This window comes from Pleurodeles waltl, chromosome 3_1, assembly GCF_031143425.1.
Source record: "Pleurodeles waltl isolate 20211129_DDA chromosome 3_1, aPleWal1.hap1.20221129, whole genome shotgun sequence".
NCBI lineage: Eukaryota > Metazoa > Chordata > Amphibia > Caudata > Salamandridae > Pleurodeles > Pleurodeles waltl.
The window spans coordinates 1,784,822,823-1,784,841,366 of record NC_090440.1 but is presented as its reverse complement, the minus strand read 5'-3'; the positions used below and the strand labels follow the sequence as shown (position 1 = coordinate 1,784,841,366).

The 18,544-nt window shown below is 49.7% G+C and overlaps 1 protein-coding gene across 2 annotated transcripts in view; it reads right to left on the bottom strand.

The window, feature by feature from the left end:
- SF3B1 (splicing factor 3b subunit 1) overlaps positions 1 to 18,544 on the bottom strand; it is a 457,301-nt gene that overhangs the window by 150,306 nt on the left and 288,451 nt on the right. The gene's annotated exons all lie outside the window — the stretch shown is intronic.

The following is an 18,544-nucleotide window of genomic DNA, read 5'->3' as shown; positions in this document are numbered from 1 at the left end:
TAAGCGGCTTGGAAAAAGAAACAAAGAACGGATGTGTCTCACGGAAAGATTTTTTTTCCAGTCGATCTAATACATGAGGGTCCTCTTTACATTTAGTGTGTGAAGAGCCCTCTTGCCACGGACTCAGGATGTGTGAATGACACTGGGAGTTCTGTGGTTTGGCACCAGGGAAGCGGTTGAGCAGAGAAGTAATCGAGAAGTAATCTGGGGTTGTCTGGCCCAAGTTGGTGACACTAGGATGAGAGAGAGGGATGTTTATCGAAGCCTCCAAACCACAAACAAAGTGTGAGGAGGAATAGCATAGGCAAATATCTCTGACCAATTCATTCATAGTGCATTGCCTATGGACTGTGGGTGTGGAGAGGAAGCTTGGACATTCTGAGTATTCAGTGGCAGCAAGGTGGTCTACGTCGGGAACCCCACCAACAGAAATACTGGAGGAGGACTGTGGGATACAGTTCACACTTGTGGGCTTGTTGCTGCATCCACAGGTCTGCAAGGTTGGTGTCCACTCTTGGCAGATATTCGGACAGTAGATGAGCTTTGCTATGGATTGCCAAATGCTCTGAGTGAACGCAGACAACTTTAGTAACGGCCTCCCTGCTTCTGTAGGTAGCACATGGCAGTCACGTCTGTGCAAATGAGGACCCCCTTGTGGTGAACATGAATGAGGAACGACTTCGGTTCTAGCTGGACCACCAGTAGCTCCAGCTAGTTGCCCTACAGTCAAGTCTGAAGTGTGCTCTCCACATGGTGAGTGAAGCATCTGTTGTGCTGGCCACCTGCGGTAATGGGTCAAGAAAGTGCCTTTGTCTTGTAATAGATTGGTGCTATTCATCCACTGTGTGGCTCCAGATCAATTCTAGATTCTCTCAGCAATCCTCCACTTATGATTATTGCGCAGCTAGAAACTTTTGCAACGGGCGCATGTGTAAACTGGTGTGGTGAATTATGGCAATGCAGGAGGTCATCATGCCATATTTGGTAAGCTAGGACTTGTGCTGGGCTGGAGTACACTTTCCCAGTTAGAGTTAAATACTCCCAAAAGGGGCTGAATTGGAGGGGCTGGAAGCGGGACTTGCCTATGTTGATGGTGAAGCGACTGTGCAACATACACTGCTTTTGAGTTGTGCTCTTGATCAGACAATTATCCAAATAAGGGAAGATGTGGATTCAGTTTCTCCCGAGGTGAGTAGAGACTACAACAAGATGCTCTGTAAACACCCTGGAGACGGTGGTTACTCCAAAATTCAGCATGCTGAACTGGTAATGCTGACCACTTACCACAAACCGGAGGTACCACAAATGTGCAGAGTGGATCAGGATGTGGAAGTAAGCATCCTTGAGGTCAAGGGCGGTCATCAAATCGCCTTACTACAGCGAAGAGATGACATCCTGGAGAGTCAGCTTGTGGAAGTGCTCCAACAGGATGTGTAAAGAAATGGCTCCCTGTTGCAGTTACCCCCCACTTTTTGCCTGATACTGATGCTGACTTGACTGAGAAGTGTGCTGGGACCCTGCTAACCAGGCCCCAGCACCAGTGTTCTTTCACCTAAAATGTACCATTGTCTCCACAATTGGCACAACCCTGGCACCCAGGTAAGTCCCTTGTAACTGGTACCCCTGGTACCAAGGGCCCTGATGCCAGGGAAGGTCTCTAAGGGCTGCAGCATGTCTTATACCACCCTAGGGACCCCTCACTCAGCCAGCTTGTGTGTGCTGGTGGGGAGAAAATGACTAAGTCGACATGGCACACCCCTCAGGGTGCCATGCCAACCTCACACTGCCTGTGGCATAGGTAAGTCACCCCTCTAGCAGGCCTTACAGCCCTAAGGCAGGGTGCACTATACCACGGGTGAGGGCATAGGTGCATGAGCACTATGCCCCTACAGTGTAAGCAAAACCTTAGACATTGTAAGTGCAGGGTAGCCATAAGAGTACATGGTCTGGGAGTCTGTCAAAAACGAACTCCACAGCGCCATAATGGCTACACTGAAAACTGGGAAGTTTGGTATCAAACTTCAGAATAATAAACCCACACGGATGCCAGTGCTGGATTTATTGAAAAATGCACACAGAGTGCATCTTAGAGATGCCCCCTGTATTTTACCCAATTGTTCAGTGCAGGACTGACTGGTCTGTGCCAGCCTGCTGCTGAGAGACGAGTTTCTGACCCCATGTGGTGAGGGCCCTTGTGCTCTGAGGACAGAAACAAAAGCCTGCTCTGGGTGGAGGTGCTTCACACCTCCCCCCTGCAGGAACTGTAACACCTAGCAGTGAGCCTCAAAGGCTCAGGCTTCGTGTTACAATGCCCCAGGGCACTCCAGATAGTGGAGATGGCCCGCCCCCTGGACACAGCCCCCACTTTTGGCGGCAAGTCCAGAGGAGATAATGAGAAAAACAAGGAGGAGTCACTGGCCAGTCAGGCCAACACCTAAGGTGTCCTGAGCTGAGGTGACTGACTTTTAGAAATCCTCCATCTTGCAGATGGAGGATTCCCCCAATAGGATTAGGGATGTGCCCCCCTCCCCTCAGGGAGGAGGCACAAAGAGGGTGTAGCCACCCTCAGGGCTAGTAGCCATTGGCTACTGCCCTCCAAGACCTAAACACACCCCTGAATTCAGTATTTAGGGGCTCCCCAGAACCTAGGAACTCAGATTCCTGCAACCTAAGAAGAAGAGGACTGCTAAGCTGAAAAACCCTGCAGAGAAGACGGAGACACCAACTGCTTTGGCCCCAGCTCTACTGGCCTGTCTCCCCACTTCTAAAGACACTGCTCCAGCGACGCTTTCCCCAGGGACCAGCGACCTCTGAATCCTCAGAGGACTGCCCTGCTCTAGAAGGACCAAGAAACTCCCGAGGACAGCGGCCCTGTTCACCCAAGACTGCAACTTTGTTTCCAAAGGAGCAACTTTAAAACAACTACATCTCCCGATGGAAGCGTGAGACTTGCTACACTGCACCTGACGCCCCCAACTCGACTGGTGGAGAAACAACACTTCAGGGAGGACTCCCCGACGACTCCGAGACCATGAGTAGCCAGAGTTGCCCCCACAGCGACGCCTGCAGAGGGAATCACGAGGCTCCCCCTGACCGCAACCGCCTGACTCCCAGATCCCGACGCCTGGTAAAGACTCTGCACCCACAGCCCCCAGGACCTGAAAGATCGGAACTCCAGTGCAGGAGTGACCCCCAGGAGGCCTTCTCTCTTGCCCAGGTGGTGGCTACCCCAAGGAGCCCCCCCCTTTCCTGCCTGCATCGCTGAAGAGACCCCTTGGTCTCCCATTGATTTACATTGGAAACCCGACGTGTGTTTGCACACTGCACCCGGCCGCCCCCGTGCTGCTGAGGGTGTACTTTCTGTGCTAACTTGTGTCCCCCCCAGTGCCCTACAAAACCCCCCTGGTCTGCCCTCCGAAGATGCGGGTACTTACCTGCTGGCAGACTGGAACCGGGGCACCCCCTTCTCCATTGAAGCCTATGTGTTTTGGGCACCACTTTGACCTCTGCACCTGACCGGCCCTGAGCTGCTGGTGTGGTAACTTTGGGGTTGCTCTGAACCCCAACGGTGGGCTACCTTGGACCCAAACTTGAACCCCGTAGGTGGTTTACTTGCCTGCAAGAACTAACAATTACTTACTGTAGGAAGTTGGCTCTGTATGTGCTATTTCAAAGTAAGGAATAGCATGCACAGAGTCCAAGGGTTCCCCTTAGAGGTAAAATAGTGGTAAAAATAGATAATACTAATGCTCTATTTTGTGGTAGTGTGGTCGAGCAGTAGGCTTATCCAAGGAGTAGTGTTAAGCATTTGTTGTACATACACATAGACAATAAATGAGGTACACACACTCAGAGACAAATCCAGCCAATAGGTTTTGTTATAGAAACATATCTTTTCTTAGTTTATTTTAAGAACCACAGGTTCAAATTTAACATGTAATATCTTGTTTGAAAGGTATTGCAGGTAAGTACATTAGGAACTTTGAATCATTTCAATTGCATGTATACTTTTCAAGTTATTGACAAATAGCTATTTCAAAAGTGGACACTTAGTGCAATTTTCACAGTTCCTGGGGGAGGTAAGTTTTTGTTAGTTTTACCAGGTAAGTAAGACACTTACAGGGTTCAGTTCTTGGTCCAAGGTAGCCCACCGTTGGGGGTTCAGAGCAACCCCAAAGTTACCACACCAGCAGCTCAGGGCCGGTCAGGTGCAGAGTTCAAAGTGGTGCCCAAAACGCATAGGCTAGAATGGAGAGAAGGGGGTGCCCCGGTTCCGGTCTGCTTGCAGGTAAGTACCCGCGTCTTCGGAGGGCAGACCAGGGGGGTTTTGTAGGGCACCGGGGGACACACAAGCCCACACAGAAATTTCACCCTCAGCAGCGCGGGGGCGGCCGGGTGCAGTGTAGAAACAAGCGTCGGGTTTGCAATGTTAGTCTATGAGAGATCAACGGATCTCTTCAGCGCTGCAGGCAGGCAAGGGGGGGCTTCCTCGGGGAAACCTCCACTTGGGCAAGGGAGAGGGACTCCTGGGGGTCACTTCTCCAGTGAAAGTCCGGTCCTTCAGGTCCTGGGGGCTGCGGGTGCAGGGTCTTTTCCAGGCGTCGGGACTTTGGTTTCAGAGAGTCGCGGTCAGGGGAAGCCTCGGGATTCCCTCTGCAGGCGGCGCTGTGGGGGCTCAGGGGGGACAGGTTTTGGTACTCACAGTCGTAGAGTAGTCCGGGGGTCCTCCCTGAGGTGTTGGTTCTCCACCAGCCGAGTCGGGGTCGCCGGGTGCAGTGTTGCAAGTCTCACGCTTCTTGCGGGGAGATTGCAGGGTCTTTAAAGCTGCTCCTTGAAACAAAGTTGCAGTCTTTTTGGAGCAGGTCCGCTGTCCTCGGGAGTTTCTTGTCTTTTCGAAGCAGGGGCAGTCCTCAGAGGATGTCGAGGTCGCTGGTCCCTTTGGAAGGCGTCGCTGGAGCAGGATCTTTGGAAGGCAGGAGACAGGCCGGTGAGTTTCTGGAGCCAAGGCAGTTGTCGTCTTCTGGTCTTCCTCTGCAGGGGTTTTCAGCTAGGCAGTCCTTCTTCTTGTAGTTGCAGGAATCTAATTTTCTAGGGTTCAGGGTAGCCCTTAAATACTAAATTTAAGGGCGTGTTTAGGTCTGGGGGGTTAGTAGCCAATGGCTACTAGCCCTGAGGGTGGGTACACCCTCTTTGTGCCTCCTCCCAAGGGGAGGGGGTCACAATCCTAACCCTATTGGGGGAATCCTCCATCTGCAAGATGGAGGATTTCTAAAAGTCAGAGTCACCTCAGCTCAGGACACCTTAGGGGCTGTCCTGACTGGCCAGTGACTCCTCCTTGTTGCTTTCTTTGTTCCCTCCAGCCTTGCCGCCAAAAGTGGGGGCCGTGGCCGGAGGGGGCGGGCAACTCCACTAAGCTGGAGTGCCCTGCTGGGCTGTGACAAAGGGGTGAGCCTTTGAGGCTCACCGCCAGGTGTTACAGCTCCTGCCTGGGGGAGGTGTTAGCATCTCCACCCAGTGCAGGCTTTGTTACTGGCCTCAGAGTGACAAAGGCACTCTCCCCATGGGGCCAGCAACATGTCTCTGGTGTGGCAGGCTGCTGGAACTAGTCAGCCTACACAGACAGTCGGTTAAGTTTCAGGGGGCACCTCTAAGGTGCCCTCTGGGGTGTATTTTACAATAAAATGTACACTGGCATCAGTGTGCATTTATTGTGCTGAGAAGTTTGATACCAAACTTCCCAGTTTTCAGTGTAGCCATTATGGTGCTGTGGAGTTCGTGTTTGACAGACTCCCAGACCATATACTCTTATGGATACCCTGCACTTACAATGTCTAAGGTTTTGTTTAGACACTGTAGGGGTACCATGCTCATGCACTGGTACCCTCACCTATGGTATAGTGCACCCTGCCTTAGGGCTGTAAGGCCTGCTAGAGGGGTGTCTTACCTATACTGCATAGGCAGTGAGAGGCTGGCATGGCACCCTGAGGGGAGTGCCATGTCGACTTACTCGTTTTGTTCTCACTAGCACACACAAGCTGGCAAGCAGTGTGTCTGTGCTGAGTGAGAGGTCTCCAGGGTGGCATAAGACATGCTGCAGCCCTTAGAGACCTTCCTTGGCATCAGGGCCCTTGGTACTAGAAGTACCAGTTACAAGGGACTTATCTGGATGCCAGGGTCTGCCAATTGTGGATACAAAAGTACAGGTTAGGGAAAGAACACTGGTGCTGGGGCCTGGTTAGCAGGCCTCAGCACACTTTCAATTGTAAACATAGCATCAGCAAAGGCAAAAAGTCAGGGGGCAACCATGCCAAGGAGGCATTTCCTTACACAACCCCCCCCCCCAAACGAAAGAGGATGAGACTAACCTTTCCCAAGAGAGTCTTCATTTTCTAAGTGGAAGAACCTGGAAAGGCCATCTGCATTGGCATGGGCAGTCCCAGGTCTGTGTTCCACTATAAAGTCCATTCCCTGTAGGGAGATGGACCACCTCAACAGTTTAGGATTTTCACCTTTCATTTGCATCAGCCATTTGAGAGGTCTGTGGTCAGTTTGAACTAGGAAGTGAGTCCCAAAGAGGTATGGTCTCAGCTTCTTCAGGGACCAAACCACAGCAAAGGCCTCCCTCTCAATGGCACTCCAACGCTGCTCCCTGGGGAGTAACCTCCTGCTAATGAAAGCAACAGGCTGGTCAAGGCCATCATCATTTGTTTGGGACAAAACTGCCCCTATCCCATGTTCAGAGGCATCAGTCTGCACAATGAACTGCTTAGAATAATCTGGAGCTTTTAGAACTGGTGCTGAGCACATTGCCTGTTTCAGGGTGTCAAAGGCCTGTTGGCATTCCACAGTCCAGTTCACTTTCTTGGGCATTTTCTTGGAGGTGAGTTCAGTGAGGGCTGTCACAATGGATCCATATCCCTTCACAAACCTCCTGTAATACCCAGTCAAGCCAAGGAATGCCCTGACTTGAGTCTGGGTTTTTGGAGCTACCCAGTCCAGAATAGTCTGGATCTTGGGTTGGAGTGGCTGAACTTGGCCTCCACCTACAAGGTGGCCCAAGTAAACCACAGTTCCCTGCCCTATCTGGCATTTGGATGCCTTGATAGAGAGGCCTGCAGCTTGCAGAGCCTTCAAAACCTTCTTCAGGTGGACCAGGTGATCCTGCCAGGTGGAGCTAAAGACAGCAATATCATCAAGATAAGCTGCGCTAAAGGACCCCAAGCCAGCAAGGACTTGATTCACCAACCTTTGGAAGGTGGCAGGGGCATTCTTTAAACCAAAGGGCATAACAGTAAACTGATAATGCCCATCAGGTGTGGAGAATGCTGTTTTCTCTTTTGCTCCAGGTGCCATTTTTATTTGCCAGTACCCTGCTGTCAAGTCAAAGGTACTTAAGAATTTGGCAGCACCTAATTTGTCTATGAGCTCATCAGCTCTTGGAATTGGATGAGCATCTGTCTTGGTGACAGAATTGAGCCCTCTGTAGTCCACACAAAACCTCATCTCTTTCTTTCCATCTTTGGTGTGAGGTTTGGGGACTAAGACCACTGGGCTAGCCCAGGGGCTGTCAGAGCGCTCAATCACTCCCAATTCCAGCATCTTGTGGACTTCCACCTTGATGCTTTCCTTAACATGGTCAGACTGTCTAAAGATTTTGTTCTTGACAGGCATGCTGTCTCCTGTGTCCACATCATGGGTACACAGGTGTGTCTGACCAGGGGTTAAGGAGAAGAGTTCAGGAAACTGTTGTAGGACTCTCCTACAATCAGCTTGCTGTTGGCCAGAGAGGGTGTCTGAGTAGATCACTCCATCTACTGTGCCATCTTTTGGGTCTGATGACAGTGAACCTCTCCCTGATCTTCTCTCTGCCTCCTGATCCTCATCTGTTACCATCAACAGATTGACATCAGCCCTGTCGTGGAAGAGCTTAAGGCGGTTTACATGGATCACCCTCTTGGGGCTCCTGCTTGTGCCCAGGTCCACCAGGTAGGTGACCTGACTCTTCCTTTCTAGTACTGGGTAAGGGCCACTCCATTTGTCCTGGAGTGCCCTGGGAGCCACAGGCTCCAGAACCCAGACTTTCTGCCCTGGTTGGAACTCAACCAGTGCAGCCTTTTGGTCATACCAAAACTTCTGGAGCTGTTGGCTGGCCTCAAGGTTTTTGGTTGCCTTTTCCATGTACTCTGCCATTCTAGAGCGAAGGCCAAGTACATAGTCCACTATGTCCTGTTTAGGCTCATGGAGAGGTCTCTCCCAGCCTTCTTTAACAAGGGCAAGTGGTCCCCTTACAGGATGACCAAACAGAAGTTCAAAGGGTGAGAATCCTACTCCCTTCTGTGGCACCTCTCTGTAAGCGAAAAGCAGACATGGTAAGAGGACATCCCATCTCCTTTTGAGTTTTTCTGGGAGCCCCATGATCATGCCTTTTAATGTCTTGTTGAATCTCTCAACCAAGCCATTAGTTTGGGGATGGTATGGTGTAGTGAATTTATAAGTCACTCCACACTCATTCCACATGTGCTTTAGGTATGCTGACATGAAGTTGGTACCTCTGTCAGACACCACCTCCTTAGGGAAACCCACTCTGGTAAAGATACCAATGAGGGCCTTGGCTACTGCAGGGGCAGTAGTCGACCTAAGGGGAATAGCTTCAGGATACCTGGTAGCATGATCCACTACTACCAGGATATACATATTTCCTGAGGCTGTGGGAGGTTCTAGTGGACCAACTATGTCCACACCCACTCTTTCAAAGGGAACCCCCACCACTGGAAGTGGAATGAGGGGGGCCTTTGGATGCCCACCTGTCTTACCACTGGCTTGACAGGTGGGGCAGGAGAGGCAAAACTCCTTAACCATGTTGGACATATTGGGCCAGTAGAAGTGGTTGACTAACCTCTCCCACGTCTTGGTTTGTCCCAAATGTCCAGCAAGGGGAATGTCATGGGCCAATGTTAGGATGAACTTCCTGAACAGCTGAGGCACTACCACTCTCCTAGTGGCACCAGGTTTGGGGTCTCTGGCCTCAGTGTACAGGAGTCCATCTTCCCAATAGACCCTATGCGTTCCATTTTTCTTGCCTTTGGACTCTTCAGCAGCTTGCTGCCTAAGGCCTTCAAGAGAGGGACAGGTTTCTTGTCCCTTACACAGCTCCTCCCTTGAGGGTCCCCCTGGGCCTAAGAGCTCAACCTGATAAGGTTCAAGCTCCAAAGGCTCAGTTCCCTCAGAGGGCAGAACTTCTTCCTGAGAAGAGAGGTTCCCTTTCTTTTGCTGTGTTGCAGTTGGTTTCCCAACTGACTTTCCTGTTCTCTTGGTAGGCTGGGCCATTCTTCCAGACTCCAGCTCTACTTGTTCACCCTGTGCCTTGCACTGTGCTCTTGTTTTCACACACACCAGTTCAGGGATACCCAGCATTGCTGCATGGGTTTTTAGTTCTACCTCAGCCCATGCTGAGGACTCCAGGTCATTTCCAAGCAGACAGTCCACTGGGATATTTGAGGAGACCACCACCTGTTTCAGGCCATTGACCCCTCCCCATTCTAAAGTAACCATTGCCATGGGATGTACTTTTCTCTGATTGTCAGCGTTGGTGACTGTGTAAGTTTTTCCAGTCAGGTATTGGCCAGGGGAAACCAGTTTCTCTGTCACCATGGTGACACTGGCACCTGTATCCCTCAGGCCCTCTATTCTAGTCCCATTAATTAAGAGTTGCTGTCTGTATTTTTGCATGTTAGGCGGCCAGACAGCTAGTGTGGCTAAATCCACCCCACCCTCAGAAACTAGAATAGCTTCAGTGTGGACCCTGATTTGCTCTGGGCACACTGTTGATCCCACTTGGAGATTAGCCATACCAGTGTTACCTGGATGGGAGTTTGGAGTGGAACCTTTCTTGGGACAGGCCTTGTCTCCAGTTTGGTGTCCATGCTGTTTACAGCTATGACACCAGGCCTTTTTGGGATCAAAGTTTTTACCCTTGTACCCATTGTTTTGTGAAGAGGCTCTGGGCCCACCCTCCTGTGCAGGTTTTTGGGGGCCTGTAGAAGACTCTTTACTATTTTTAGTTTTGGTTGTCTCATCACCCTTCCCCTGGGGAGTCTTTGTGACCCCTTTCTTTTGGTCACCCCCTGTTGAAGTCTTGGACACCCTTGTCTTGACCCAATGGTCCGCCTTCTTTCCCAATTCTTGGGGAGAAATTGGTCCTAGGTCTACCAGATGCTGATGCAGTTTATCATTGAAACAATTACTCAATAGGTGTTCTTTCACAAATAAATTGTACAGCCCATCATAATTACTTACACCACTGCCTTGAATCCAACCATCTAGTGTTTTCACTGAGTAGTCAACAAAGTCAACCCAGGTCTGGCTCGAGGATTTTTGAGCCCCCCTGAACCTAATCCTGTACTCCTCAGTGGAGAATCCAAAGCCCTCAATCAGGGTACCCTTCATGAGGTCATAAGATTCTGCATCTTTTCCAGAGAGTGTGAGGAGTCTATCCCTACACTTTCCAGTGAACATTTCCCAAAGGAGAGCACCCCAGTGAGATCTGTTCACTTTTCTGGTTACACAAGCCCTCTCAAAAGCTGTGAACCACTTGGTGATGTCATCACCATCTTCATATTTTGTCACAATCCCTTTGGGGATTTTTAACATGTCAGGAGAATCTCTGACCCTATTTATATTGCTGCCACCATTGATGGGTCCTAGGCCCATCTCTTGTCTTTCCCTTTCTATGGCTAGGAGCTGTCTCTCTAAAGCCAATCTTTTGGCCATCCTGGCTAACAGGAGGTCATCTTCACTGAGAGCATCCTCAGTGATTTCAGAAATGTGGGACCCTCCTGTGAGGGATTCACTATTTCTGACTAACACAGTTGGAGACAGGACTTGAGGGGTCCTGTTCTCCCTATTTAGGACTGGAGGAGGGACATTGGCCTCCAAGTCACTAATTTCTTCCTCTGTGAGGTCATCATCAGAGGGGTTGGCTTTTTCAAACTCTGCCAACAGCTCCTGGAGCTGAAGTTTGGTAGGTCTGGAGCCAATGGTTATTTTTTTGATATTACAGAGAGACCTTAGCTCCCTCATCTTAAGATGGAGGTAAGGTGTGGTGTCGAGTTCCACCACATTCATCTCTGTATCTGACATTATTTTGCTAAGAGTTGGAAGACTTTTTAAAGAATCTAAAACTGTTTCTAGAATCTAATTTCAAACTTTTAACAAACTTTTAAACTCTAAAAGACAATGCTAAACAGGGGCTTAACACACATGGCCCTAGCAGGACTTTTAAGAATTTAGAAAAATTTCAAATTGCAAAAATGAATTTCTAATGACAATTTTGGAATTTGTCGTGTGATCAGGTATTGGCTGAGTAGCCCAGCAAATGCAAAGTCTTGTACCCCACCGCTGATCCACCAATGTAGGAAGTTGGCTCTGTATGCACTATTTCAAAGTAAGGAATAGTATGCACAGAGTCCAAGGGTTCCCCTTAGAGGTAAGATAGTGGCAAAAAGAGATAATACTTGTAAGGAAATGCCTCCTTGGCATGGTTGCCCCCTGACTTTTTGCCTTTGCTGATGCTATGTTTACAATTGAAAGTGTGCTGAGGCCTGCTAACCAGGCCCCAGCACCAGTGTTCTTTCCCTAACCTGTACTTTTGTATCCACAATTGGCAGACCCTGGCATCCAGATAAGTCCCTTGTAACTGGTACTTCTAGTACCAAGGGCCCTGATGCCAAGGAAGGTCTCTAAGGGCTGCAGCATGTCTTATGCCACCCTGGAGACCTCTCACTCAGCACAGACACACTGCTTGCCAGCTTGTGTGTGCTAGTGAGGACAAAACGAGTAAGTCGACATGGCACTCCCCTCAGGGTGCCATGCCAGCCTCTCACTGCCTATGCAGTATAGGTAAGCCACCCCTCTAGCAGGCCTTACAGCCCTAAGGCAGGGTGCACTATACCATAGGTGAGGGTACCAGTGCATGAGCATGGTACCCCTACAGTGTCTAAACAAAACCTTAGACATTGTAAGTGCAGGGTAGCCATAAGAGTATATGGTCTGGGAGTTTGTCAAACACGAACTCCACAGCACCATAATGGCTACACTGAAAACTGGGAAGTTTGGTATCAAACTTCTCAGCACAATAAATGCACACTGATGCCAGTGTACATTTTATTGTAAAATACACCACAGAGGGCACCTTAGAGGTGCCCCCTGAAACTTAACCGACTATCTGTGTAGGCTGACTAGTTTTAGCAGCCTGCCACAAACCGAGACATGTTGCTGGCCCCATGGGGAGAGTGCCTTTGTCACTCTGAGGCCAGTAACAAAGCCTGCACTGGGTGGAGATGCTAACACCTCCCCCAGGCAGGAATTGTCACACCTGGCGGTGAGCCTCAAAGGCTCACCTCCTTTGTGCCAACCCAGCAGGACACTCCAGCTAGTGGAGTTGCCCGCCCCCTCCGGCCCGGCCCCCACTTTTGGCGGCAAGGCCGGAGAAAATAATGAGAATAACAAGGAGGAGTCACTGGCCAGTCAGGACAGCCCTTAAGGTGTCCTGAGCTGAGGTGACTCTAACTTTTAGAAATCCTCCATCTTGCAGATGGAGGATTCCCCCAATAGGGTTAGGATTGTGACCCCCTCCCCTTGGGAGGAGGCACAAAGAGGGTGTACCCACCCTCAGGGCTAGTAGCCATTGGCTACTAACCCCCCAGACCTAAACACGCCCTTAAATTTAGTATTTAAGGGCTACCCTGAACCCTAGAAAATTAGATTCCTGCAACAAGAAGAAGGACTGCCCAGCTGAAAACCCCTGCAGCGGAAGACCAGAAGACGACAACTGCCTTGGCTCCAGAAACTCACCGGCCTGTCTCCTGCCTTCCAAAGATCCTGCTCCAGCGACGCCTTCCGAAGGGACCAGCGACCTCGACACCCTCTGAGGACTGCCCCTGCTTCGAAAAGACAAGAAACTCCCGAGGACAGCGGACCTGCTCCAAGAAAAGCTGCAACTTTGTTTCCAGCAGCTTTAAAGAACCCTGCAAGCTCCCCGCAAGAAGCGTGAGACTTGCAACACTGCACCCGGCGACCCCGACTCGACTGGTGGAGATCCGACGCCTCAGGAGGGACCCCAGGACTACTCTGATACTGTGAGTACCAAAACCTGTCCCCCCTGAGCCCCCACAGCGCCGCCTGCAGAGGGAATCCCGAGGCTTCCCCTGACCGCGACTCTTTGAACCTAAAGTCCCGACGCCTGGGAGAGACCCTGCACCCGCAGCCCCCAGGACCTGAAGGACCGGACTTTCACTGGAGAAGTGACCCCCAGGAGTCCCTCTCCCTTGCCCAAGTGGAGGTTTCCCCGAGGAATTCCCCCCTTGCCTGCCTGCAGCGCTGAAGAGATCCCGAGATCTCTCATAGACTAACATTGCGAACCCGACGCTTGTTTCTACACTGCACCCGGCCGCCCCCGCGCCGCTGAGGGTGAAATTTCTGTGTGGACTTGTGTCCCCCCCGGTGCCCTACAAAACCCCCCTGGTCTGCCCTCCGACGACGCGGGTACTTACCTGCAAGCAGACCGGAACCGGGGCACCCCCTTCTCTCCATTCTAGCCTATGTGTTTTGGGCACCACTTTGAACTCTGCACCTGACCGGCCCTGAGCTGCTGGTGTGGTGACTTTGGGGTTGCTCTGAACCCCCAACGGTGGGCTACCTTGGACCAAGAACTGAACCCTGTAAGCGTCTTACTTACCTGGTAAAACTAATCAAAACTTACCTCCCCTAGGAACTGTGAAAATTGCACTAAGTGTCCACTTTTAAAACAGCTATTTGTCAATAACTTGAAAAGTATACATGCAATTTTGATGATTTGAAGTTCCTAAAGTACTTACCTGCAATACCTTTCGAATGAGCTATTACATGTAGAATTTGAACCTGTGGTTCTTAAAATAAACTAAGAAAAGATATTTTTCTATATAAAAACCTATTGGCTGGATTTGTCTCTGAGTGTGTGTACCTCATTTATTGTCTATGTGTATGTACAACAAATGCTTAACACTACTCCTTGGATAAGCCTACTGCTCGACCACACTACCACAAAATAGAGCATTAGTATTATCTATTTTTACCACTATTTTACCTCTAAGGGGAACCCTTGGACTCTGTGCATGCTATTCCTTACTTTGAAATAGCACATACAGAGCCAACTTCCTACATTGGTGGATCAGCGGTGGGGTACAAGACTTTGCATTTGCTGGACTACTCAGCCAATACCTGATCACACGACAAATTCCAAAATTGTCATTAGAAATTGATTTTTGCAATTTGAAAAGTTTTCTAAATTCTTAAAAGACCTGCTAGGGCCTTGTGTTAGATCCTGTTTAGCATTTCTTTTAGAGTTTAAAAGTTTGTTAAAAGTTTGAATTAGATTCTAGAACCAGTTTTAGTTTCTTAAAAAGTATTCCAACTTTTAGAAGCATAATGTCTAGCACAGATGTGAATGTGGTGGAACTCGACACCACACCTTACCTCCATCTACAGATGAGAGAGCTAAGGTCACTCTGTAAACTAAAGAAAATAGCAATAGGCCCCAAACCTACCAAAGTACAGCTCCAGGAGCTTTTGGCAGAGTTTGAAAAGGCCAACCCCTCTGAGGATGGCAACTCAGAGGATGAAGATAGTGACTTGGAGGGAAATTCCCCCCCTCCAGTCCTACTTAGGGAGAGCAGGGCTTCTCAAGCCCTGACTCCACAAATAATAGTCAGAGATGCTGGTTCCCTCACAGGAGGGACCAACAACTCTGAAATCACTGAGGATAACTCCAGTGAAGAGGACATCCAGTTAGCCAGGATGGCCAAAAGATTGGCTTTGGAAAGACAGATCCTAGCCATAGAGAGGGAAAGACAAGAGATGGGCCTAGGACCCATCAATGGTGGCAGCAACATAAATAGGGTCAGAGATTCTCCTGACATGTTGAAAATCCCCAAAGGGATTGTAACTAAATATGAAGATGGTGATGACATCACCAAATGGTTCACAGCTTTTGAGAGGGCTTGTGTAACCAGAAAAGTGAACAGATCTCACTGGGGTGCTCTCCTTTGGGAAATGTTCACAGGAAAGTGTAGGGATAGACTCCTCACACTCTCTGGACAAGATGCAGAATCTTATGACCTCATGAAGGGTACCCTGATTGAGGGCTTTGGATTCTCCACTGAGGAGTACAGGATTAGGTTCAGGGGGGCTCAAAAATCCTCGAGCCAGACCTGGGTTGACTTTGTTGACTACTCAGTGAAAACACTAGATGGTTGGATTCAAGGCAGTGGTGTAAGTAATTATGATGGGCTGTACAATTTATTTGTGAAGGAACACCTGTTAAGTAATTGTTTCAATGATAAACTGCATCAGCATCTGGTAGACCTAGGACCAATTTCTCCCCAAGAATTGGGAAAGAAGGCGGACCATTGGGTCAAGACAAGGGTGTCCAAGACTTCAACAGGGGGTGACCAAAAGAAAGGGGTCACAAAGACTCCCCAGCAGAAGGGTGATGAGACAACCAAAACTAAAAATAGTAAAGAGTCTTCTACAGGCCCCCAAAAACCTGCACAGGAGGGTGGGCCCAGAGCCTCTTCACAAAACAATGGGTACAAGGGTAAAAACTTTGATCCCAAAAAGGCCTGGTGTCATAGCTGTAAACAGCATGGACACCAAACTGGAGACAAGGCCTGTCCCAAGAAAGGTTCCACTCCAAACTCCCATCCAGGTAACACTGGTATGGCTAGTCTCCAAGTGGGATCAACAGTGTGCCCAGAGCAAATCAGGGTCCACACTGAAGCTACTCTAGTTTCTGAGGGTGGGGTGGATTTAGCCACACTAGCTGTCTGGCCGCCTAACATGCAAAAATACAGACAGCAACTCTTAATTAATGGGACTAGAATAGAGGGCCTGAGGGATACAGGTGCCAGTGTCACCATGGTGACAGAGAAACTGGTTTCCCCTGGCCAATACCTGACTGGAAAAACTTACACAGTCACCAACGCTGACAATCAGAGAAAAGTACATCCCATGGCAATGGTTACTTTAGAATGGGGAGGGGTCAATGGCCTGAAACAGGTGGTGGTCTCCTCAAATATCCCGGTGGACTGTCTGCTTGGAAATGACCTGGAGTCCTCAGCATGGGCTGAGGTAGAGCTAAAAACCCATGCAGCAATGCTGGGTATCCCTGAACTGGTGTGTGTGAAAACGAGAGCACAATGCAAGGCACAGGGTGAAAAAGTAGAGCTGGAGTCTGGAAAAATGGCCCAGCCTACCAAGAGAACAGGAAAGTCAGTTGGGAAACCAACTGCAACACAGCAAAAGAAAGGGAACCTCTCTTCTCAGGAAGAAGTTCTGCCCTCTGAGGGAACTGAGCCTTTGGAACTTGAACCTTATCAGGTTGAGCTCTTAGGCCCAGGGGGACCCTCAAGGGAAGAGCTGTGTAAGGGACAAGAAACCTGTCCCTCTCTTGAAGGCCTTAGGCAGCAAGCTGCTGAAGAGTCCAAAGGCAAGAAAAATGGAACACATAGGGTCTATTGGGAAGATGGGCTCCTGTACACTGAGGCCAGAGACCCCAAACCTGGTGCCACTAGGAGAGTGGTAGTGCCTCAGCTGTTCAGAGAGTTCATCCTAACATTGGCCCATGACATTCCCCTTGCTGGACATTTGGGACAAACCAAGACGTGGGAGAGGTTAGTCAACCACTTCTACTGGCCCAATATGTCCAACATGGTTAAGGAGTTTTGCCTCTCCTGCCCCACCTGTCAAGCCAGTGGTAAGACAGGTGGGCACCCAAAGGCCCCCCTCATTCCACTTCCAGTGGTGGGGGTGCCCTTTGAAAGAGTGGGTGTGGACATAGTTGGTCCACTGGAACCTCCCACAGCCTCAGGAAATATGTATATCCTGGTAGTAGTGGATCATGCTACCAGGTATCCTGAAGCTATTCCCCTTAGGTCGACTACTGCCCCTGCAGTAGCCAAGGCCCTCATTGGTATCTTTACCAGAGTGGGTTTCCCTAAGGAGGTGGTGTCTGACAGAGGTACCAACTTCATGTCAGCATACCTAAAGCACATGTGGAATGAGTGTGGAGTGACTTATAAATTCACTACACCTTACCATCCACAAACTAATGGCTTAGTTGAGAGATTCAACAAGACATTAAAAGGCATGATCATGGGGCTCCCAGAAAAACTCAAAAGGAGATGGGATGTCCTCCTGCCATGTCTGCTTTTCGCTTACAGGGAGGTACCACAGAAGGGAGTAGGGTTCTCACCCTTTGAACTTCTGTTTGGTCATCCTGTAAGGGGACCACTTGCCCTTGTTAAAGAAGGCTGGGAGAGACCTCTCCATGAGCCTAAACAGGACATAGTGGACTATGTACTTGGCCTTCGCTCTAGAATGGCAGAGTACATGGAAAAGGCAACCAAAAACCTTGAGGCCAGCCAACAGCTCCAGAAGTTTTGGTATGACCAAAAGGCTGCACTGGTTGAGTTCCAACCAGGGCAGAAAGTCTGGGTTCTGGAGCCTGTGGCTCCCAGGGCACTCCAGGACAAATGGAGTGGCCCTTACCCAGTACTAGAGAGGAAGAGTCAGGTCACCTACTTGGTGGACCTGGGCACAAGCAGGAGCCCCAAAAGGGTGATCCATGTAAACCGCCTTAAGCTCTTCCACGACAGGGCTGATGTCAATCTGTTGATGGTAACAGATGAGGATCAGGAGGCAGAGAGTGAACCTCTCCCTGATCTTCTGTCATCAGACCCAAGAGATGGCACAGTAGATGGAGTGATCTACTCAGACACCCTCTCTGGCCAACAGCAGGCTGATTGTAGGAGAGTCCTACAACAGTTCCCTGAGCTTTTCTCCCTAACCCCTGGTCAGACACCCCTGTGTACCCATGATGTGGACACAGGAGACAGCATGCCTGTCAAAAACAAAATCTTCAGACAGTCTGACCATGTTAAGGAAAGCATCAAGGTGGAAGTCCACAAGATGCTGGAATTGGGAGTAATTGAGCGCTCTGACAGCCCCTGGGCTAGCCCAGTGGTCTTAGTCCCCAAACCTCACACCAAAGATGGAAAGAAAGAGATGAGGTTTTGTGTGGACTACAGAGGGCTCAATTCTGTCACCAAGACAGATGCTCATCCAATTCCAAGAGCTGATGAGCTCATTGATAAATTAGGTGCTGCCAAATTTCTAAGTACCTTTGACTTGACAGCAGGGTACTGGCAAATAAAAATGGCACCTGGAGCAAAAGAAAAGACAGCATTCTCCACACCTGATGGGCATTATCAGTTTACTGTTATGCCCTTTGGTTTAAAGAATGCCCCTGCCACCTTCCAAAGGTTGGTGAATCAAGTCCTTGCTGGCTTGGAGTCCTTTAGCACAGCTTATCTTGATGATATTGCTGTCTTTAGCTCCACCTGGCAGGATCACCTGGTCCACCTGAGGAAGGTTTTGAAGGCTCTGCAATCTGCAGGCCTCTCTATCAAGGCATCCAAATGCCAGATAGGGCAGGGAACTGTGGTTTACT